At 33.5% G+C, this 26,135-nt stretch overlaps 1 pseudogene; it reads left to right on the forward strand.

Moving 5' to 3' along the window:
- On the forward strand, nucleotides 1-18,001 carry LOC149538392 (transport inhibitor response 1-like protein pseudogene; annotated as a pseudogene).
- The last annotated feature ends 8,134 nt before the right edge of the window (nucleotides 18,002-26,135 follow it).

A 26,135-nucleotide genomic window follows, 5' to 3' on the forward strand; every position in this document is an offset into this window, starting at 1 on the left:
ATGACAATTTTATCATCCCCCATAACAAATATTGGAGACATAACTGAAGAAGAGTTAGCTTGCATTGATTTGAAACAATCTACTGATTTTACTTCTCCATATAGTGAAACCATGTTTGCAGCTATAGCCGTCTTGGTTGACAACCGGTTTGATGCAATTGCCTTGCGATTGTTCATGGCTTAGTCATTGGCCAATGCATTGAAAATAAAGAACAAATTTGCATTACGTTGTTTCCATATGGACAGCCAATCTCCCATCTTAGATAACAAATTACTCTGGTAAGTAGGAGATAATTTCCACAGCAAGTCAGATTGTGATATTGCTATTAGGATTTAACTCTATGATTTTTGAGTCAAACTCATTGACCCATGTTTCATGAGTAGTGATTTAACATGAATCCATCTCTAGATCCAATGAGTTCTAAGTGTTCCATTTATTCTCATGAGAGATGGATTCATGTTGAATCACTACTCATGAAACATGGGTCAATGAGTTTGACTCAAAAATCACACAGTTAAATCCTGATAGCAATATCACAATTTTGACTTGCTATGGATATTGTCTCCTGCTTATCAATTGATGAGCTTGAGGGGCTTTCTAATGAATGGTTCATAAGGCACAACACTTGGTGAAGATTTTGCAAATGGGGTTGCAAGCTTTGGGTTTAACCATGGAGGAAACTTCGTAGTTAAGCATGCTTAGGCTGGAGTAGTACTAGGATGGGTGATCTCCTAGGAAGTCTCGATGCTTCACCCCTATGAGCATCACCTAGATCCAATGAGTGCTAAGTGTTCCATTTATTCTCATGAGAGGTGGATTCATGTTGAATCACTACTCATGAAACATGGGTCAATGAGTTTGACTCAAAAATCACGCGATTAAATCCTAATAGCAATATCACAATTTGACTTGCTATGGAAATTATCTCCTACTTATCAATTGATGAGCCTAAGGGGCTTTCTAATGAATGGTTCATAAGGCACAACACTTGGTGAAGGTTTTTCAAATGGGGTTTCATGTTTTGGGTTTAACCATGGAGGAAACTCCATAGTTAAGCGCGCTCAGGCTAGAGTAGTACTGGGATGGGTGACCTCCTAGGAAGTCCCGGTGCTTCACCCCTATGAGAATCACCTAAATCCAATGAGTGCTAAGTGTTCCATTTATTCTCATGAGAGATGGATTCATGTTGAATCACTACTCATGAAACATGGGTCAATGAGTTTGACTCAAAAATCACACAGTTAAATCCTGATAGCAATATCACAATTTGACTTGTTGTGGAAATTATCTCCTGCTTATCAATTGATGACCTTAAGGGACTTTCTAATGAATATTTCATAAGTCACAACACTTGGTGAAGGTTTTTCAAATAGGATTGCAAGCTTTGGGTTTAACCATGGAGGAAACTGTGTAGTTAAGCGCGCTCAGGCTGGAGTAGTACTGGGATGGGTGGCCTCTTGGGAAGTCCCAGTGCTTCACTCCTATGAGCATCACCTAGATCCAATAAGTACTAAGTGTTCCATTTATTCTCATGAGAGATGGATTCATGTTGAATCACTACTCATGAAACATGGGTCAATGAGTTTGACTCAAAAATAACACAGTTAAATCCTGATAGCAATATCACAATGAATTACTCTTCCAAGAACACACAGTAGTTCAGAAGTTAGGATTAGAATATGCCAAGAGCAACTTGTAAGGTTGTGGAATTTTCTTGCTATGGTTTTCATACATATTCAATATTGCAATCAACATATGGCAACCAAATCTGTTATCTAAGGTGCACGTCTACTGCAATTGTATTCAACCAAGAACATCTATTGACTTGATCTGTTTCAAGGATATGATATTTTATTGCCATTATGAACCACTCCAACCAAAGGACCAACTTTTGAATCAGACCAAACCAACTGAACATATTCTTTTGTAAGGTGGAGAAATTGCAACTAAAACAAGGAAAAGGAAATCGTCCTGTGCAAACATATCAGGTGCTCCGGCTAGTACACCTATACTTGTCACCAACGTTAAGATTCATTGTTCTTTTAGACATTTGCAAGAAACAATTCATAATAGACATCAACCACCAACAAACATAAATAGAAATCAATCAATTGACCTTGACAAGATCATCAAACAAGAAGGGATAGCTACAACAGTTAGGGAAAAATACATTTTCTGCATACCACGCACAAGACATCAAGCTACAAGCTATCGACAGCAAACTTCACCAAACAAAACACAATAGAAATCAATTCAATAATATCTAGATGAAATCAATGATACGCCAACTAAAGAATGCACAATTTGTGAAATATTATGCTTCAACAAAGACACCCACAAATTCACCAATGCATTTGTCAATGCTTTCTCTATGCTCTCTCGTCAACCAGCCACAAAGATAATTGCAATAAATGATCTCATTTGCACACATTGTCTACATGCCATTGTAAATGGAAATATCCCTGATCTTGTTGCTCCATGGAACATAAGCTGAAATAAACAAAACCATGTAATACAAAACTTGACTATCCTAGAAGAAAGATTTGTCTCCTTGCATATTGCCTTTGCCCAGATAAGACAATTGGGATACAAAAGAGCACAATACGACTTGAATGGTATAATAATCAATGTTCCTATCGATTTTGATAAGGTGCAACATGCATTGCCTAGAGACGTTGATGAGACAAATACACTTGCAGTTAGACTTAAGTGCAAGTTACAACATGAAAATGCATATGCACAAAGAAATGTGAGACCTATTGATGTCATGAATGCTTTAACAATCTTGTCAAAAACACCATTGTATACCAAGGAAAAAATCTCTATCAACAAAGACTGGCAACTTCTATTTGCAAATAAGAAGATGCAACAAAAAATAGATAATATCATAGATGGTGAAATAGATGCCCATGATACTATCTCTGAAAATGAAGATGAACTTGAACCTGAATCACTTATACATTGGTTTAATGAATCACATGCAATCAATGATCTTGGTTCAACTATTGTTGAGATTGCACCAGTCGAAGTCTTCAATCCTCTAGGCATTTTCCAAGATACCTACTTAGAAGAAATGAACTTCCCAACATTATTTTTTGGATTCCCACAAGTTGAAGAAATCACCAAAAAATTCACCTACTAAAAGATTGCTAAGTGAGAGCTTATGCATAAAGACAATGACTTCTCAACACATATAACAAACTTTTTTTTCAAATCTATCAAAATAATAATCCAACAAATATCATTAGTAGCATGGGTTTGTATAAGAAAGACTGGATTAAAAGGTAAGAAACTATATGCAAAGGATGTGTGAAACCCTACCAACTTAGAAAACATTTTGAGATCTCCAATAGGTTTTAGATCACTCAAAAGTATTCGTACCTCTCCTGACTATTTACATAATACAAGAAAAAATATTTTTTCTATGATCAGAGAACTTGGTCCTCCAATCTTTTTCATTACATTAACAAGTGCTAAACACTTTTGGTAGCCATTATGCAATGCATTGCAGCATATCCCTAACACCCAACAACTAACCCAAAATGAGTCTTTAGAGGATAAAGAATTGGACTTCAAAATAAGGAAAAACCCAATAATTTGTAGTTGTTATTTCAATCATAGGGTCAATGCATTCAAAAAAATGATGCTGAAAAATAATTCCTTATTCGGAAAAGTATCTGATTATTTATTTTTTTCACCAAATTCTAGAACTGAGGCAACGAACATGTGTACTTCATGTTATAGATCCAAGACACACCTATCTTTGGACATTGCACAAACAATAACGTAGAGGACTTCATTGACAAGTACATTTCATGTGACTTTACACTATTAGATCCACGTCTTTTCAAAATGAAAACTCAACACCACACAAAAATATGCAAAAAGTATAGAGCATCTAACAATAGATTTAGCTTTCCCTTTCCTCCAATAAGACAAACAATAATATTCGAACTGTTGTTGAACATTGATCCTACAATTATAGATAGAATAAAACTTTTCTTCAAACAATTAGAAACCAAACATTACACAAAGAAAATTATATTTGAGAATTTCCTTGATGAGTTCAAACTTGAAGAAGTTGATTACGTTGTCATCTTGCAAGCATCGTTGTCTCAAAACACTGTCTTCCTCAAAAGGCATCCAACTGACATATGGATAAATTCATTTTCTAGAGAAGTCCCTACACTATGGTATGCAAATATAGACACACAATTTATCCTAGATGCATATGCTGTTGCATCATATTGTAGCTCATACATGACAAAGAAAGATAAAACATTGTCACGAGCATTTAACCAAATATGAATAATGCACCTATGCGTACAATGAGAAGGCACACTTCATACATAAATTAGGAAATGCATTACTGAATTACCAACAAATGTCCAACTGTCAAGCAGTTAATATTGTATTGTCCTTACCATTACAAAGAAGCTCGAGAAGTACCGTGTTCATCAACACCTCTCCAATAGAAACAAGGATTGTTATGCTTAAAAGTCCCAAGCTATTAGCAAAAGAAAAGGATGACTCCGAAAATATCATGTATGCATCTACAATAGACAAGTATATACAAAAACCAAAACTCCTTGAACAAATGTCGCTTGCAGAATATATAGCCTTTTACCCAAACAACCCATCAAAGCCTAACAAGAGAACAAGACTACGCATCATACGTTATGTAAGATATAACCCACATACTGATTATGAAAATTTTTGTAGAGGAAAACTCATGCTTTATGTCCCTTTCAGAACTAGTGAAACCTCATTATTGACTAGGCACACATCATGGGGTTTAGCATTTGACAAACACAAAGTACAAATCACTAGGAATGAAAAAAAAATCACTTCACCAATAGACAACAAATGGGGTGACATCAATGAAGCTATAACAAAAGCTAGTGAGAACAATAACCTAATAGAAGACTTCGACATTGACCATGCACAAGCAAATAACAATACTAAAATCAAGAAATATGACATTATGTTTCACATAAAACATATAAAAGCCTAACAAAATATGCATGCCAGTAGATGCTTACCACTCTTAGAAATTCCCCACCCATTTATTCTCCGCATTGAAGAATACTTTAGGTTGCGAACATAGATAAATGAACAATAATAGTCAATAGTGAAAGATGTTCTCATGAAAAAGAGATTGGCATTTGACGAACCACAATACTTGTTTTTAATAGGAGGTGCTGGAACTGGTAAAACATTTACAGAAAAAGTCCTCTTCCAAGAAATGATTTGGATCTATAAAAAGCAACTAGATAATGACTCGTACAAACCCAAAGGCATTATTGTTGCTTCCACAAGGAAAGTTGCATTCAATGCAGGTGGCATAATTGCACATTCTATTTTTCACCTACATGTAACTCTTCAAGGATATTGCCATTGGAATCAAACACTCGTGATAGATTAAGGAAGAAATTGAATCAACTATAGGTCTTGCTGATTGATGAGGTGTCATTGATTGGTTCATGGATGATATATTATATTGATAGAAGACTTCACCAAATCAAACATACACCAACAAAACCATTTGGCAATGTTAAAATCATATTTTGTGGTGACTTGTATCAAGCGCAACCCATATGTGATAATTGGATATTTGAACAACCAACAATAAATGGTGAAAAAATTCCATACACATTTTGGCTAGACAATGTCTTATGCTTTGAATTAAACACTGTCATAAGACAAAAAAAAAAAAGCTTCATATCTATACCTAATCATGTGAGAAATGGTCAACAAAATGATGAAGACCTTAGCTACTTGAATATAACATGTTACAAGATAGCACCTAACGATCCTAAATTCCCATACTTGTTCCACAGAAACTCCACTATTTTCGAACATAATAGACATATGTCAGACTTCTTGCCTGGTATGCTTTATGTGTTCGAGGCTCTTGATGAAACAAAGTCACATGCTAATAATTTCCATGCCCAAGTTCAAAAATTGTCATTGCTTACTATAATCTATCTAAAGCCAGCCATTCTAGTAAAGCTAATAGGTACTAACCTTGACACACAAGATGGACTAATCAATGGTGCTGATGGAGTCTTCGAACTACATACAATAAATCATGAAGAGATTCTATGGATTGAATTCAATGACACTACAATTGGCATATCATGACACAGGAAAATGAAAAACCTATACACAAGTTCTATTTCACCTTCTTGGACCCAAATAATGAAAATAGCTAGGAAAATGAAAACTACTACTAAATTTATCACATGGAAACAATTCCCTCTTCAACTAGCATCTAGAAGAACTATCCATAGAGCACAGGGTCTAACAATGGATGGACTCACTTTTGATCCTCAAAAAGTATACCAACATGATCTAATCTACATAGCCCTTTCTCATGTACAAACAATTGAGACATTATATTTGATACATAAACTAGAACATCAAAATTTCAAAGTCTCGCCAAAAGTCAACAAGGAAATGGAATGGCTTCAAAATCAAGTGGAATGGAAAATTCAACATAGCCTCCCTCTCCTATCAAAGCTCCATCTTATCATATGCTCACTAAATACTCGCAGCCTTCCATTACATGTAGATGAAATCACTCACAACCATGACTTGGTAAAAGAAAATGTGTTATGCCTCCAAGAAACAAGATATAAGACCAATGCACACCTCCCATTGCTACATGAACTATATAATTGCTATTCTTCATTTTCTATTCATGGTATTTTGACTTGTTGTATGAAAACAACTATAATACTGAGTACGAACTCTTTTGCAACAAACTATCTAGAATCAATCACCATTGATATTTTACATATTAGCTATGCCATCCAAATTACTAATGCTTATATTAGACCAAGTGCACCTATCAATAACATATCAAGCCTAGTGCTAAATACCTTTACCTCATTGCCACCAAATTCAAAAGGTATCATTATAGGAGACTTCAACATCGACATGCTACAGCCTAGTAAAAAAAACAAAAAAATTGCAGAACTCATGGAACAATACAACTTCTCTTTAATTGTTGACAAAGCAACAACATTTATAGGTAATTTATTAGACCACTTCTGGATTCGTAATATAAATCAAGAATCTACAAAATTCATTCTCCTAGATACATATTGGTCAAATCATCTTGCAGTTTCTCTATAAGTCCATTTGTAATTTACAAAGCCTTTGTTTACCCTCACACAACTGGTTACTTTCTTTAATCATGCATTAGAAAATGAGTATTTGACATAGCTTTCCATTTTCCTTTACAAGGTTCCCTCATACAATACCTTTATGCTCATTCTTCATGTCAAAAGTGTTATGTCACTAATAATATTTTTTATCAATCTAAATATTCAAGATAGCCTCAACCATGACAAAGAGAAACATAAGGAGAATGGTAGGGATCCACCTCATATTTACATTGGCTCAATCCTTGTTCTAGAACCATATGAAGGCTATTGTGTACTACTTTCATTGCTTCCATACTCATAATGCTATTCTTGGCAATAGATGGTAGCATGGAAGCCCATTATAAAATCAAACACCTTCAGGTGGAGATGGGTCACCAACATGAACTAACATGAATAGACATGAACCACACAAAAAAAGTCAGAATATATGACTTTCATAGATGGTTTGAATCACTAGCTCGATGGCACAAAAATGGAAGTGTTGGTCCACAACAAGGAGGGAGAACAAGCAACAATCAAATAAGAAGGAAGATGGAAAACCATGCCTTATATCATAGGTACCTACTTTGTATATTGTAAATTTTTAAAGACAAATCTTTTCTATTAAGACCCATTTTATTCTTTTCAAGCCCAAATATGTGTCATCAGTCGTCGAATAATTGTTTGTTATTATTACTATATGGTTGAGAACAACCAACAAGACCCTACATCTTGGTGCCTTTCTCTTTGATTCATACATCAGTTGTTACTAGCCCATTTCCTTGCACAACCTAACATCTCAAATTGTAAGCCATACCTATAGACTTGAGAAAAACTCATTTGCATTCTCAATTTTACTCAAATTCCAATATCTTGATATATGTATCCCAACGATTCTTGATTGCACTGCATGTGTCACAAACTAGTATTGTTAGAGTAGGAGTCAATTTAGTGTGGATTAAGGTTTTAATTTACATAAAAGATAGTTTGTTAATCATATAATCTTGTAATATGAAACAAGTTTAAGTAATTTTTATGCTAAGTATATTGAAAAATTCAAGACCTGTCTAGTTGTTAGTTATTATTCAAGACAAAATAATATTGGGAAACCAACTTGAACATCAACAATACAATTTCTCTTCAATAGTTTAGTTCATGAACAAATATTCAATGGATCCACCCAAAATCAACACACATGAAGCTAACAACAACAATGATACAAATGAGCAGGAAAAATAGAATTCAACTCTAACCAGAAGGTATTCCACTAATATACGCAACACTACATACCTTTCCATGCATCTACTTAATTTGTATACATATTTGGTTTTCATACTAACTCTTCTTTTTACATTTTATAGACCTTTGTTCATATCCTCACATGGACAACAAAACCTTGTAGCACATGGCAACAGATCTCATGATACAGAGCTAGTAAAAAGGTATAAATATTTGTCTTCTCTTCAAACTATATGGTTCATGACCATATCATTCAAGACTCTAGAATACTAATCTCTTCTCTTTATAGACTCATCACAGAAGGAAACACTATATCCACCATTGCAGATATCTATGCAATGCAAACTAGTACTATTTTTGAAGGTGATGTCCTCATCACTTATGGACCTGCGTATGCCAAGAATCCAACAAGCCTAACAAAGGCTCCTATAGTGCACGCTGATCTTGTTGATAGTAATGGTCACATGACCATAAAAGTCAACATAACCAACCAATTAGTTAACAAATTTATGACAAAGCTTTATCCTGGTGCAAGTGTCCGCATAAAAGGTTTCTCTCTAAAAAAAGACACAATATGAAAGAGATGACACAGATTATTGCATTTAGCTGACTACACAAACAATTGTTGAAATAATTGACAAAGTCTGCAGCCACCAAAAATTGATGCTTGACACAAAAATATGTCAACTAATTTAGTCACCTAACAACTATTCAATTGGCACGTTAGGTGTTATAGTTACAGCCCACAAACAAACAGCGAAGGAGTACGAGCTTCACATCAAAGATGGAGAATCTATATCAGACACATCTATTGTAATCTTCTTTTTCCATTTCTACATTTGCACTCACTTTTCAATTCCCTTCAATATATAATTGCTTATGCTACTGACTGACACATTAATTTTAATTGCAGTTCACCATTCCTGAATTCCATGCTGAAGCTTTCACAGTAGTCAAACAAATCCTGCATTCAACCACAACACCACTCCTCCTAAAAAACATTGTTTACAGTGGGCCTAGAGGAACAAGCAACCTTAGAAAAATACCATCAACATATATCGATAGATTGAATGATGAAAGTACAATAAAGGCTTTACAAAACATATTCTCTTGTACTATCTAGGTAACTGAAAAAACCACACCATCTATCCAATAATACTGCAATCATATTCCACATTAAAGACATTTCTAGCTGATATATATTTTTTTCCATTTTCCTAGGTTATAGGAATCCTCTGGGAAAAAAATGCTTATTTGCAGCCATACTGGCTACTTTGTACAAAATGCAACGAACCAACTTCATTGCCACCATCCTCGGCCAAGGCAACTATCCAATGTCTTGCATGTGGCCAAATCACAACCTTCACCTATGCACCTTTCTTGCACTGCACAGTAGAAATTGAAAATAGCATTGTTGATTGTACCATGACTAGGAAATAAATATTGGAGATATAGAAGAAAATGACAAATTGATGGCTTCGTCAGCCAATAAATTTGAGAATGAGGTTGTGGAGAAATTCTCAACAACCATTGCCAAGAAAAAAGTTCAATTATAAGAACTAGTACAAAATACCATGGAACTTATATAGAAAGTATAATTTTTGTACAATATTTTGTGTGTTGTGCCAAGATTCACCAATGATCTTCTGGCAAACATGTAGTAGATTCAAGTTGATGTAAAAAGAACATGTAGCATTATTTCACAATCAACAAAATCCAGGTCTAGCCATTATAATAAGTTATTGTATGCTCAAGGAAAATGCATTGAGCTTTAGTTAGCTAATAGAAGAATGAGGTCAAAATTGATCTCCATCCAATTCATGGTGATACTTCATTTGGATGTCATGCAGAAAGAAATGAAATCAGCACAAGATCTTATTCCAAAAAATCATAGTATTTCAAGTGTTGATAGTTTGATTGACTTGGTAGCTAGATTGGAGTTGCAGAATCATGGTTTGGAATCAATAAGGGCCACTTGGGATCGTGCGCTTGCCATGATTAACCAAGTTCACAAACCATATATTAAAAAAAAAGGTTTGATTCCACCCATTAAATCCAAGAAAAATACATAAGTGATAAAATCAAGGTGGAATGTAGTGATGATTACATATTTTGAATGGAATAATGATCACAAAGGAAATGTCAGATCAAAAGAGTCAGAGTCAAAGAATATGGAAACTTCAGAGTTTAGAAGGCATATATGGTATGGAACTAAAACAATCGAACTACTTAGAGTCATGTACATACATGTATTGATACATTATTTACTATTCATTTTTTATTCAACACAAGTCAAAAAAATTGTAGTTCTACAAGAACTAAGTCATAGGCTTTGGGGGATTACTCTCATTATCATTGTAATGATGTAATAATGACAAATTTTTTGTCCACTAATGTCAATGGGGGAGATTGTTGGTATCTTCAACCTTTGTTTTCTATTAGTCTCAAACACTTAGTCATATACTAGGAAGAGCTAGAAGGGCATCACTACGACCGAGCTGCTCTATATAGGATAAGTCATGTAATGACTTGTGTATAAACATGTATATGTCAAGCTCTATAGAATCCAAGAAAGTATATTGTTGCTAAATACTTTCAACATAAGTCTTGTCTAATGTTTATTGATCAGTTCAAGCATATTGATGTCAAGTTACATAGAAGGTGTCAAGCACAGTAGAGACCAAGCATCAGTAATGTGTACAATGAATGCCAAGTACCAGAGATAGTAAGTGTCAAGACACATAGAATTGACATTCAAGTCAAGAATGATACAAAATTTGAGTTAAACCATTTTAGTCTAACATTGACAAGATATTTAATACTTGTGGAGGTTATTACACATTTTATGAGGTGGATCATAGATCCCTATGTCCTGTGATTAACCAATCAGATGAAGAGGCAAAATAATGAAGCATCTAGAAAAATCTTTATGAAATATTTAAATAGAGAAGATCTAAACCTATTTGATACATGAAAGGGTGATGTGATGAGAAGGAGAAAATAAGCTATTTGTGTGATCATAGAGAAATTCAAGTGTGAAAGTGTGAACATTGTAAAGAAGGCAAAAGAGTTGTTCTTTTATTGCAGAATAGAGCAAGAGACCTTGTCAAAGTAGTGAAGGAAAGTAAAGCTACATCAGATTATAGATCATATCAGATTGAAATCATCTTATTAGAGTAGACCAAGGATTAGGTACTAAGTCAGTCTTAACAAATTGAGTTAGGGATAATCTCTTAATAGAGTGGTCTTAACAGATCTTTATAAATCTCTTAATTGAGTCCTTACTTCGTTGAAAGTGTAAAATCCTCTCACAAGGTAAGACCTACCATTATTAACAACCTTTAATAGGGTAGGCCCCTCACAAGTTAGATCATTATATATGGTCAAATGTTGTAACCCTAATAGGTTAATTTTATTATTGCATTAATGAAGATTTGTGGGTGTCACCCCACCCCATTTTTAGCTTCACCTTGGAGGGTTTCTAGTTAAAAAAATATTTATGTTATCTAAACTTATATTTCATGCATATAATTGATATATTATATCTATATGTTACTATAATTTGATTTTACAATCTATGTTATGCATGCATTAGATATGAGATGGTAAATGTGGTGAATGCACTAAAGAATTGTTAAAGAGGTTTCAGTTTTATAGATCCTGAGTTACCCCCTCCCCCTGCCCTCTTAGTATATTAATCTTCCCAACTAAGAAATCCAAAAACTTCATAGTGAGAAAATGTAATGTATTAGTTTTGACATTTTGGTGAATAAATATCAAATTCATCTAATAGTTCCTTGATTTTTGTGTCACACTCATGTTTACATATTTCTTCCATGCATTATTTCATGTGGTAGTTGATTGAATATCTATTAATACTTATTTGGAAATAGAGAGGGATGAATAAACTTTATTTCAAACTAAATATGAATTTTTTTCCCAAAGGATCAAGGAAGATCCAATGTAATGTATAAAAATTATTATAAAATCCTTACTAACAAACCTATCCATGAGGTTTTGGTGATAACTTCATTTTTACTAAATGAAAATTTGATATTCCTTGTTAAAAATAAAGTAGATTGATAAAAATATTAAATGAATTTTGTTTAATATCAAATGGTCTTCTATGTTGTGATTTTTTTCTACCCTACTAGCTAAAAAAAATAAAATTCTAAGTTTTTATAATAGAAAATTTGGGTCTCTGTAGAAAAGATGTAAATCTTAAATGCACTATTGCATTTTCTAAATTTTGAATATGTTGTGAAGAGGATAGTTGTCCAAAAATGCACCAGCAATTTTAAAAATTCAATCCAAGTTGGAAGATATTGATGTCTAAGTGCAGGTCTAGAACTGTCATCAAAATAATAGTCATGACATCAATTAGGAAAATGTTCCACATGACTAAATTGCATATTTGATGTGTGATTATTTTTAGAAAAATAAGATGTATGTAAGGACACAATGATAGGGTATTGTAAAATATATTATGTATAGTTATTGGGTTAATTAGTGAGGTTACATAAGGGATTGTGACATTGTACGTTAGGAATATGTTACTAATTGGTTACAATGAACATGGGTAATAGATATATACTAGCATGTCAAGGTACAATAGATGATGAAGGGTGTTTAAGGAAAAAGGAACTAATAATTGATGTGTGGAGAAAATTTGGATGTTGTGTTGATTGACTCTTCTTTGCAAACATAATGTGGAACTATTGTTTCAGCTTCAAAACCAAAAAGAACACATGTTATTTTTCTATGGAGAGAATTTAGGAAGACATTTGATAATTTTACAAGCAATTTGAGCTAGTTGTGGCCATGTACAAGCTATTCAACAAACTTGAACTGATGTATATTGTCAAAGAAATAAAGTTTCTTAATTCATACAATATTGTGGAGCATTATTGAGGCCTCAAAAGTGGTGATAGATTAGTTTGCTTCTCAAGCAAAGAGTTTTACACAACAAACTTAAGCAATACGCCATTCTTATATTTCTCTTCTTCCCATATGTCGTATATTGTAGAGGGTTGTCACACAAATATAAATTCAGCTTAAGGTTTCTTTTTGGAGTTTTCTCTTGTTGTTTGAGGCTTGAATTATCTTAAATTAGCATCTTTTATATGTATTACGTATTGTATCTCAAATTTTAGACATGAATGCTATTGTACATTTCCTCAAATTACTTCATGTTTTAAATTTCTAACCATACTTATTATTATTATTTTGTGGATTTTCATTTTTTTCCTTGCTATCCTCTACCACACTAGATTTCCTTCTTCCTCTAAAGAGCCATGCACCAAGCTCATCAACATATCTATTTCTATATTGGTTTACATTGTAGTACAGACACAATATCCAACTAGGTACTTTCTGATTTATCATTAATATATGTAGCCCTATAAATTCCTATTGTAGTGTATTTTTAAGATTATATTTTTCACAATATATACACATTTTTCTCAAAACATCAAAACCACTCAAGCTATATCATTTCTAACCTTTCTATAGCAACCACCATTAACAAAATATGTTTTATAGAACCTTGATGAGGCTTGAAGAAATATGTTAGTTATTTAAACACTCATATATATTCTTCAAAAACATAAGAGCAAGAAATATTCCAATAGCACACCTAAATAATGCAAATGGACACACACACACACACACACACACACACACACACACACACACACACACACACAAATTGCTTGTAAACCTAAAAATTATAGGACCTCTATATGAACACAATGAATACTAAAAATTTACTTAAGGATTTGAAAAAAAAATTAATAATTAGTACAAAGCATATAATCATTATTGACTAGCAGTAGAAAACTCATAGTTTTGTCAACATAATAAATATATTATTGTAGAAATCATTAAAAAATCTCTCTCTCTCTCTCTCGTACAAAGTGTATAATCATTATTGACCAACAGTAGAAAACTCATAGTTTTGTCCACAGAATAAATCTACTATTGTAGAAATCACAAAACTCTCTCTCTCTCTCTCTCTCTCTCTCTCTCTCTCTCTCTCTCTCTCTCTCTCTCTCTCTCTCTCTCTCTCTCTCTCTCTCTCTCTCTCTCTCTCTCTCTCTCTCTCTCTCTAATTACATGTAAACTTGAATATTCTAGGATTTCTATATGCACACAATTAATAGTGAAATTTAATGATATTTCTCCCTAAGGATTTGGAAAAGAAATTAAATAATGAGTACAAACTACAAAGTGCAAAATCACTATTTATCAATATTTGAAAACTCATGGTTTTGTCCACATAATGAATATAAAACTACGGACATTATGAAAAAAAATCCATGAAATGTAGAATCACTGCCCACAAATAACTAGTGGTTTCATAAAAGATGGAAAAATTTAAATTTAAAAAAAACACACAATTTTTCAACCTCTAATTCCTCTTTGGACTTCAATTGCATAAGGGAATTATCCAGAAGCTATAAAAGGTGTTGGTAGTAATGGATTTGATCAATGAAGGCCAATGTGAGTATTTAACAAATTGAACTAGTAGAATTCAATTGGTTGCAGTCATTATGTATGCTTCATAGTGTGGAAAGGAAGAATCTTAGTTGTTTCTACCCTTGTCCTTTGAAATTAATCAAAAGAAAACTTAAGTTTGATCCACTATTTCAAATAGAAACCTAGCTTTTACTCTTTGGGGTTTCTAAAGATAAAATGCTGATTTTCATGGTGAATATTATCTAGTTTAAGTCATTAATTCTCTATTTTGAATGCCCAAAAAAAATCTCTATTTTTTTTTCTTGTTTTCTTTTAGAAGAAGCGTAGTAGATTGTTTCATATTATACTAAATTCTAAATTGTAATTTTTATTTTTTACAATTATAGATAAAAATTTAGATACTCTAAACTGTGTCAGCACATGAGCTGAGAGAAATAATGAAGAACAAACTACACAATGCTTGATGAAAGTTTTCAACATTTGGTACAACCACAATTGATTTACCCAAAAGAATTTTAAAAAAAAATAGAACATGATCTATGCATTTGATTTTATTCTTGCAAAATGAGAATGCCTAGACAATGAACAAAATCTCAAGGAATTGTAAAAATACCTACATAAATATCTTTAATTATATCAATAATACATGTTTCCTTGCCTATGCATCCTCTTGTAATATGGAAAATCCTTTGAAATACATCCAAATGTTCATGATGCATGCAAACCCTGCAAAAGATGAGTTGGTCTATAAATCAAGTTCAAAGAACTAAAGATTAATGAAAATAAAAACAAATATGAAAAATCCTCTATAACTATATCTATGATGTTCAATATATAAACTTACTTTAGAGGATTTGTCAAAACATGCAAACCAAGAATCACAAAGCTTAATTCTTGATTAGGAACAAATGAAGCTAAAGGTGACACACTACATAAATTTTCAACAAACATAAGCTTGATCAATAGATAAAATTCAAACATGATCAAGAATTCTCAAATTATACCTTCCAGTCAAAACATGATCGCAAACACAAAGAATAGTAGCAGACCAAAGGCCATGATCAATAGTAAATTCTTCTAAGATATCGCAAACTTTCAAAGATTCTTCAAAGTAGTCATCTTGCTAAAAATAATAATGCTATTCCACATTAAAATGAAAGAAGTAAAAAAATATTCAATTAGTATTTATAACCTAAAATTATAGAGAACTTATAACTATCTTAAATCTTTCACAAAAGATTGTGATAAAATCATATCCTCATAAAACTTTTGACTTTACCTGCATCTGAAGGAGTACTCCAAGGAAGTAGTGATGTTGTAGTCATAAATAATTATAGTATTTTATTTTATTTTAGAATCACTATGTGTTCAATAAATGATACCTCAAGTACACATTAAAAGTATAATTATATTCCTTATCCATATCAATATGAGGAGACCTTAAACTCTAAAAACTTTAAATTATTGGTGTCTAAGAGATGTTGTTGATTATGACATTAATGGCTTTGATATGATATATGCTAGTTCTCTTGGAATATGTATTTTTTTTTAATTATCAAATAATTGTTTCCTTGTGGAGGGTTGATAATTTCCCTATTTTGGCTATATGAGGATGCTCCAATTCACTACAACATACATTGCATAGGTGATGAGAAATTTACATTAGAGTTGGCATTCACTAGTGGTGAAGGAGAACCTCTGATTAGAGAGGGTAGAAAAAAAAGTGTAAGAAGTGTTGGTGATATATGAGTCACTTAAAGATGTTCTTAAAATAAATCTTAGGAAATTTTTTGAAGTGTTGATGTATAGATCAAAAGTCAAAAATTAGTAAGTGTTGTAGCTATAATAGGATCTACAATTTCACTTTAATAATTCTTAAAAAATGCAGACATTTGTATAGACTAGATTTGAGTGAGGTTGAGATAATTGATAATGGAGAGGAGGTTGGTCTCCTTTCCTAAGAAGACGACCTCCTTGATACCCCTTAGATTTGACTATTTAGATGCTCTAGTAAATTTTGATGCACTTGAAAGTTTAGTGGCAAGGTTCACATCCCTAAGGAAGCTTATGCTAAATAGAATTGTCTCTGAAGTATAGTTGTAAAATTTGATATTAATAACACCACAAATTGCACATTTAGGAATAAGCTCAATGGGATATGATTTCTCTCTAGAATAGGCATAAATTCTTTAGCCAAAATTAGGAAAATGTTCTGAAATTTAAGTGAGGATTATGTGAACTTGTCCTTGAATATTTTCCTATGGTGTATCCAGTGTTCTCAAATTTGAATTATCTAACCTTTAGATATGCACTTATTCAAAAAATTGAATTAGAAGGAATCATCTATCATTGTCATGAAGTGCAGTGTCTTTGGGTTCTAGATTTAGTGGGAGACAATGGTCTAGAAGTAGTTACAACAATATGCATGGATTTGAGGGATCTTTGAGTGTTTCCCATAGATGTATGTGAATATGGAAAAGGCTGTGTATTAGATTTTGGCCTTGTTTCGATTTCAAATAAATGTCTAAATCTTCACTTCATTGTTTACTTTTATTAGCGATTAACCAATGAGGCAGTTATGACAATGTCAAGAAACTGTGCCAAAATAGTAAGATTTCAAATTTGTATCATGGGATGACATACACCTGATCAAGCGACTAGTTAAACAATGGATGATGGATTTGGGAAAATCATGATAAAGAACTAGAAATACCAAAAAAGGATAGAAATTTTTTGTCTGCTCACGAACAAAGTATTTGAGTATATTGGAACATATGGTAAAACATTAGAAATCTTATCAGTAGAATTTTCTAGGAAAAGTGATCAAGGTCTAAACTATGTGTCAGATGGGTGCAAAATCCTTAAGAAACTTGAGATAAGAGATAGTTCATTTGGTGATTTTTCCCTCTTGTCTAGTTTGGGTCACTATGGATCCATGCAATTTTTTGTGGATGTTTTCTTGCAAACTTACTATAGAAGGATGTAAAAAGTTGGCAAAGAAGATGCCTAAACTTAGTGTTTAAATGACCTCAGACAATAATTGTGAAGATACTTTCTTAATGGAGAAGCTTTAGGTATATTGCTTTGTTGTAGAACCACAAAAAGAAATTCCTTCATTTGTGACTACCATGTAGTAACTTTTTCACTTAAATCTAAAGTCATACCTATGTAACCTATGGTGCCCTCAACTTAAATTTATCAAGTGCAATTATCTTCAATTTGAAGATCGTTCATATATTACCTTTGTCAACAAAGACCAAGTGTTAAAGTTATCAGGTTGAGTAATTGGTACATCCCTTTCAATGGTTTCTTCATGATTTGGCTTCAATGGGAAGTGTTACAAAAGATAAATTGTCCATTGGTGAAGTATCTCATATTTGACCTCTCTAAAGCCCATTATTGTTAAATTCCATGGAATACGTTCTTAATAAAAATGTTGAAAGGTGAAGGATTACTAAATATTCCATTTTACATGCACTAGGATGTCATTTTAATGGACTAAAATATTTGGCCTCCTTTCTTCATTCAAAATAATTGACAAATCACCCAATCAACTCAAGAAAAACTCTATTAAAATTGGATTGAATATTACATAATTTTAGTAAATAAACTTGTTGTACCTACTACACACACAATATATGGATCCCCTCTATTATTAATTTGGGTAACTACTCTAAATTTGGGCTTTTGTTTATTCGAAGGGTTGATTGCTAAACAAACCAAGTCTTTTGGAATTTGACTCAAGAAAAAATTGTGCTAGATAATTAAAGATGTAATTGAGGTGAGTAATAAAAATATTTTTCAAATGTGTAATTATTTTGATTTTATAATTGATGTTCCAAAAAAATTCTCAATCTTTGAGCTCTAGCTAGAATTTTCTTTACAGATTAGAGTATGTTGTTTATCTAAGCATTGAGGTAAGACATGTTCATCATGGTTTACATGCTTAAATATTCTTCTTAAGGTAGTGTTAGACCCTAGCTTCTCTATAGAGGTTGAGAGTGTGTGAAGGTGCAACAATAAACCACCATAGGGTAACCCTTTCCTTTTGGCAAACGTGTAAAGAATATTTAGAGGAAAAAATCAATAAAATAAAATTAATTCCTGCCCTATATAAATAGAGACCACAATAAAGAAATAAAAATAGGTTTTGGGGAATTTGTATTACCTATCATGGATTTCTTTTCAATGCAATTTTTTTTCCAAACAAATGGAGAATGACACATGTTTTACAGAAGCACATTTACACACAACATAACCCTTTTTAACATCCACAAGAGAATTCATTATGTGAAGTGAAGTACTTCTATTGGAACTATAAAAGTTTGCAATGGAAAAATGAAAGGAATAAGTCTCAGAGTCTTAGTTTATAATTGCTAAGCCCTCTACATAGATTTTCCTCTCAATGGGTAAAGAAATTATGCATATTAAATAATGACAATACAAATGCACAAAAACTTAAAATACACATGATTTGGTGTAAATGAGATACACCATATATGAATGTTGTGTCTTTTACATCTCTTTCATGCATTTGAACTACTTAGAGAGTTCAATAGAAAAATACTAAGTGTTTCCCCAATATTTTATCCTCAATCACAATATCTTGATGCAAAGCATAGTGGGAAAATAGTAAAAGTGTGTGCATAGTAATGAGTGGTATTTTTCACTTTGCAGTGAGATTTTGGATTTATAAAGTTGTGATTAAGTTGACCTGCCTCCCACCATTAGACTTTTTCCATTATTCTACCTCTCGCCATTAGAATTTTGCCCCTTTTTAAAAATGCATGCAATTTGTTTGTCATCTTAATTTTAATTTAGTATATGATAATTAAAATACTTTATTTTCATATAAAATAATTTTAAAATAGTATAATATTTAAAATACAAAACCAATTTTATTTTATATATATATATATATATATATATATATATATATATATATATATATATATATATATATATATATATATATATATATATATATATATATATATATATATATATATATATATATATATATATATAATTTTATGTTGTAGTAGTAATACAAAGAGGAAATCAAATTTGTTAAAAATAGTAACTAAAAATATTAATTAGTACTTGATTCGAATAAGTATAATCATTTTTTTAAATTGTACAAAAATTATAACATTCAAACCTTGACACTTAACCAAGCCTTGAATTTGATGGTCATTTTTATCATTTTTTTAACTTTTAAGCTATATATAACAAGCTAAAAAATTGATGGTCATATTGGTATTTTTTGCACTTTTAAACCATAAATGACAAGCTAAAAAATTGATCGACCATATAGATTAAGAAGATATTTTTTTCAAAAAGCTATAAATACAACACTCAAATTGATTAATAAATTAAACAATCATATATTCAATGTGTCACTTGAGCTCTGTAACTCCTCTCCCACTCTTAGCTTCCTCCCAAGCTCCATGCTCTCTCTATCCTCAAGGGGATGGTCTCTCCTTCCTTACTGCCCCCTCCCGTTGGTGTCGTTGGGGCCCATTTGTTTGGACCTAGAACCGGTTTTGTTTGCTAAGACCCAAAATGTTCATGACCTATACCAAGAAGATATTCCTCAGATGGAAAATTGTATTGTCCCTTATGATTGTGCCTAATTGGGCCCCAAAGCTCTTAGTTGTCCTCCGTTGACATTAATTTTGGCAGTGTCACCTAAGTCAAACTAGTTGGGGGATGTTGTTTGATCCAAGTTTCTTGAGGACTCTAGTGCAAAACCTATGATCTCCCTAGGGGCCATTGGTCCCATGATTTCTCTACTATATTCTATGGTCAATTTGATCACGTTAGGCTTTACCCTTTGTCTTGTTGGTAAGTTCATCTTCTTCTACCCCACAATTGATATGGTAAGGAAGTGGTGCTCTATGAAGTGGAAAATCTCAGGGCTAATGTCCATCTGTATAGTGATTGGCCCCCTTTTCTTGTTTAGATTCTCTATGAAAGTGGATTGAGTCTTGATTATGGTGGGCTCCTGGTATTTTGGCAAACACCCCTTGCTAATGGAAAAATGGAAATGACAATTCAATGAGGAGAGGGACCTCTATAGGTATGATCTATCCTAGGTATGGTTGCACAATATTCCTTTAGAGTTTTGGGAGGAGTGGGTGTTCAAATCAATTGGTAACTCCTTTGTTCAGTTCACCAAGATGGACAATCTAACTAGCTCTAGAATGAAATTAGGTTTTGCTAGATTGTGGATCAATGTTGGAATGAATAAACCCTTGCTAATAATGGTTGACCTAAAATCTAAATGGGGCAACTGGCCACAACTGATAATATATGAGAATGTGACACACTTTTTCCAAAAGTGCAACATGTTTGGTCTTTTGATTATGGATTGTCTAATGGGTGAGAAACTCAAAGACAAAGTGTCCTCACCAGGAGTGGTGGTGGTTGAAAGCTCCAAAACTGTTGAGATGACTAAGAAGGCCAAAATCCCAAAGAATAAGTAACCAATAGGCTTGAAAAAAACATGTGAGGGGGCCTCTTAGGACTTGGATGAAACCCCTAGCAAAAATGATGATAAGGTAAGAACCCCTATGAAGGTGGATGTCGTTGGACAAGGTTGAGAAATCTAAACTATTATGGATGATTTTTTCATCATGAAGAGGGGGAGATTTTGGATGCACTCGTTATTCAACTATTCCAACTTGGGGATGGACAAATGAATAAAGTGATGGAAGTTGACAATGGTGCTACTGTATATTGTTCATCCCTTCTCTTAGGGAATGGATCACCACTCGTTGATGGAACCTTGGTGGTCTCCCTCCTAGGTATGGTCGAAATGCTCTCCCCCACATCTAAACTACCAAATTAAAACCTTCTCAACAATGTTGTTGAATGGACGGTCCCAAACCATAAGCCTAGAGGATGATACAAAGTAGATGGTTGGTCATCCATGAGGATTGGGAAACAAAAAATCCTAAAGGATACAAACTAACATAAAATATGAAGCTCATATCTTGGACTATGAGATGGTTGAATAGCCGTAGGAAAAAATATGAAATAAAATAAAATATCATAGAGAATAAGACTAACTTGATTCTTTTGCATGAAGTTAAAATGACTGAGCAAGTTTTTTCTAGAGTTTCTACTTACATTTGGCCAAGAGCTAAATTTTCTTATAGTGAGGCTAATGTCACCTCTTGTGGAATTTCCATGATGTGGAACCTCTCCAAGTTGGTGGGAATGGTCACCTATATTAATCCCCATTTTTTGGTTATGAGTTTCACCTCTCATGTTATTAGATGGAATATTTTCAATTTCTATGCCTCCAACACTAGGAATGGTAAACTAGTTGTTTGGGATGATGCTACTAAAGTGACTGAGACTAAGACATAAGAACAATTTGTGTGTATGGAGAATTTTAACACCCCTCTATATCCATCTAAGAAACAAGGGTTTTTGGAAGACTTTTATGATAGTATACAAGATTTGGACGAATTTCTTGGAAGGAATGACTTGATTGATATTGATCTCCATGATCTTGCCTTCACTTGGTTTAAGAATAGATTGGGGAAAATTTTGATTAAGCTTAGACTTGATAGGGCTCTTATTTCTTCTAGTTGGGACATTCTCCAACACTCTTCCTTAAAGGTGAAGCCGAGGACAATTTTGGATCACTCTATGTTGGTGTTTTCTTGGTGGGAGAATCAACCCACCAGATGAAGGCCTTTTAGGTACAAAATCATGCCGCACTCACACAATGATTTCAAAGATTGTATTGTGTGATGGTTAAAGGATCCATTTGAGGGAATGACCATGTTCCATATATCCAAAAAATTTGAACGAATCTTAAAATAAGTGTGGGGATGGACTAAATCCTCATTTGGAAAAATTTCCAAAGAGAATAAATATACTAACAAGAAGTTGGAATCCCTCCAAAACCAGCTTATTTAGGGAAATACTAATGTTGAATAGTAGTAGGAGGAGATGGATTACCAAAAATTATGGAAGACAGTCCTAAATATGGAGGACATTTTCTAGAAATAGAGATCTAGAGTTCAGTGGTTGGAGGAGGGTGACTGAAATGCAACCTTTTTCCATAGATCAACATCAAGAAGGAAAAAATGGAACACCATAAACATGTTTTTGGATGATAATGGTTAGGAGATTAATGATATGGAGGAGATAGAAGTTAAAGTCAATCTCTATTTCAAGGAGCTTTATAACCCCCTTGCTATGTAGGTAAATAGTAACATGCAAAATGATATTTTGAGTTCTTATTATCTAGTTGTGAACAACTAGATGAATGAGGACTTGACTAACAAGGTCAAGGAGGACCAAGTCAAAAAAGTTGTGTTTAGCATGAATCAGTTCAAAGCCCCTGGTCTTGATGGTTTTCCCTTGGGGCTTTTTTTTTAGGAATTCTGAGATATTTTCAAGTATGACTTGATCCATGCTGCTAGAGACTCTATCAAAATGGGAAATCTTTTGAAGGAACTCAACTAGATCTTCATTGTCTTTATCCCTAAGACTCATATCTTTAGTCACTTGGAATACTTTTGTCCTATTAGTCTATGCAACACAATTTTTAAAATCCTTACCAAGATTATAGTAAACTTAATCAAGCCCCTCCTTGATATGTGCATTGGTCCCTACCAAAATAGTTTCATCCTTGGGAGGTAGATCTTGGACACAATCATAACGATACACAAGGTTATCCACTCTATCAATACAAGCAAGAACTTAGGTATGACTCTTAAACTAGATATTTCAAAATCTCATGATAAGGTTAGGAGAGAATTCCCTATTTTTGTTCTCTTAAAACTTGGTTTTAATGAAAATATTATCAAAATGATCAAAAATTTGGTTAATTCTATCACATTTTCAATGCTTGTTAATGTGACCCCTAGAGGTTTTTTTCTTCATCCCAAGGGTTGCACCAAGGTGACCCCCTATTCCCATATCTCTTCATTATTGTGGCTAAGGTCCTTGGTACAAATTTGGTTGCTATGAACAATGCTAACAATTTAAGAGGTGTTAGACCCACATCCTTGTGTCCTCCTAAAACTATTCAAGAATTTTTGGATGACACCTTTTTATTTGGTATCTCCTCCATCCATGAAGCTAGGGAATGTAAAGCTATCCTTAATTAGTATGTGGAGGTCTCTGGCATATGCATAAATTATCACAAAAGAAAAGTGTAGTTCTTTAATACAATTATCACTCTAAGAGGTAAGATTACTCAAATTTTGGAATTCAAAGAGGCATTTCTACCTGATAATTATCTTGGGCTCCTACTCACAACTAAAGTAATATCAAATCAGTTTTGGAATGTTCTTGTTGAACACTTCTAGAGAAAGATAGCAGGCTAGAAAGGAAAAATTTAGAGCAGTGCAAGAAAATTCCAACTTCTCTCTACTTCCCTATAGAGTATCCCAATTTAATTCCTTTGCATTTTTAAACCCCCCAAAAGATTCAAAGATATCGTTGAAAAAATTCAACGAAACTTCTTGTGGTCTTGCACTGAAAATGTACTAGGTTGAGTTTGGTTAGTTAGGAAAAGGTATATCATCCCAAGGACCTTGGAGGGTTAAATATAATAAGGATTGGACATATGAATAAATCCCTCCTGACCAAAGTTGGTTGGAGGTTGATGAACTCGAATGGTAATTGGTACAACATTGTGAGGAAAAATTACCTTGGAGGAGATTCATTTCATTAGGCTCTATGGACCCAGGCTCTCCCCTAGGGCTTTAAATTTTGGAATAATATGAAGCACACTTGAAAATTGTTGAAGATGGGATGCCATTAGATGGTCGAGAGTAGTGATACCATTGATTTCTAGGATCATTGATGGCTCCAAGATTAGCCACTCAAGCTCACCAAATTCGTTTCGTTGTGTGAGTTTAACACTAGAGCTAATGTACCCCTAATTCCAAACTATATCACCTTGGATCACCAATGGATTGGGATCCAACACTAGACTCCTATGGGGGTGGGTCTATCTTTGGAACTTCAATGTCTTCTAAGAAATTATAGGATCCTCCTTAGCCTATTTGAGGACTCCTTGGTTTGGAAGATTAATCCCTTGGGGGACTTTATGGTGAAGTTGACTCATATTTGTTTCCTTAGGGATGGAGAGGCCTAAGGAGATTGGAGAAAGGTCTGACACCCATGGATCCTTCCAAAGATAATTTTTTTCTTATGGATGACTTTATATGGGTCTATCCTCACTATGGATAATCTGCAAAGGTGAGGATGCCAACTTGCAAACTATTGTGTCGTTTCTCTTTAGGATAAAGAGTATATATCACACCTTCTTATTCAATGCCCTTTTGCCTCAAAGGTGTGAAGGGAGGCTCTTTTCTTATAGGGATCCAGTGGTGTGTTAATGAAGGTCTGTAGTAATTTGTTCAATGGAATGTCCTGTCTTCCCACCCTTACCTAAATAACTTATGGTTAGTAACTCCTCCTTATGTTTTATGGGTTATATGGAAGGAATAGGATAACAAAATTTTTAGGGATAAAGATGCTACCAGTTTGGAGGTGGCTCAATAGGCTATTAGACTCCTAAAGGAATGTAGTGGAATCTGGTGGTGGAGAAACCCCCCCCCCCCCCCCCCCCCCCCCCCTCGCAAACCCCCCAAGTACACTTGATAGGTAGTGGGCTTCTACCTGGGGAGTGGGTCAAATGGTTGCATAGTTTGATAACTCAAAAGACATGGCTAGGATGAATATGGTATGGAACCCACCCCTTGAGTCATGCTCTAAGCTTAATTTTGATGGCTCAACCATAATGGGATGTTCTACTACTAGAGGTGTCTTACACAATTCTATAGGGAAAATGGTTATGGTGTATTCTGGAATCTACGGTGGTAGCTCAAATAATGAAGTTGAAGCCATGGCTCTACCATGGGGATTGGGACTCGTAAGAAAATGTGGAATTAGTAGGATGATGGTAGAGGGGGATTCAACATTAATTATCAAAGTTGCTAAAGGGGATAGTCAAAGTGGTTAGGCAATCAAGGTGATGATTGAGGAAATTTGTAAGTTGATGGAGGAATAACAAGAAATCCAAGTGGATCATATTTACAGTAAAGCTAATTGTGCGGTAGATGAGTTGGGCAAATTTGGACATAGTGTCATGAGGCTAACTAAATGGGAGGACATCAATATAATTGCATCATCAACTAAATTGTTGATGGAACATGAATTTACTTTGAATAAAGCCATATGAATCATCACTCCAAGTGGTATGCCTTTAAGTTTCTGTGTGGGTGAGAAAGA

The sequence above is a fragment of the Cupressus sempervirens genome, chromosome 9 (assembly GCF_028749045.1).
Source record: "Cupressus sempervirens isolate cs-2001-9-10 chromosome 9, ASM2874904v1, whole genome shotgun sequence".
Taxonomy (NCBI): domain Eukaryota; kingdom Viridiplantae; phylum Streptophyta; class Pinopsida; order Cupressales; family Cupressaceae; genus Cupressus; species Cupressus sempervirens.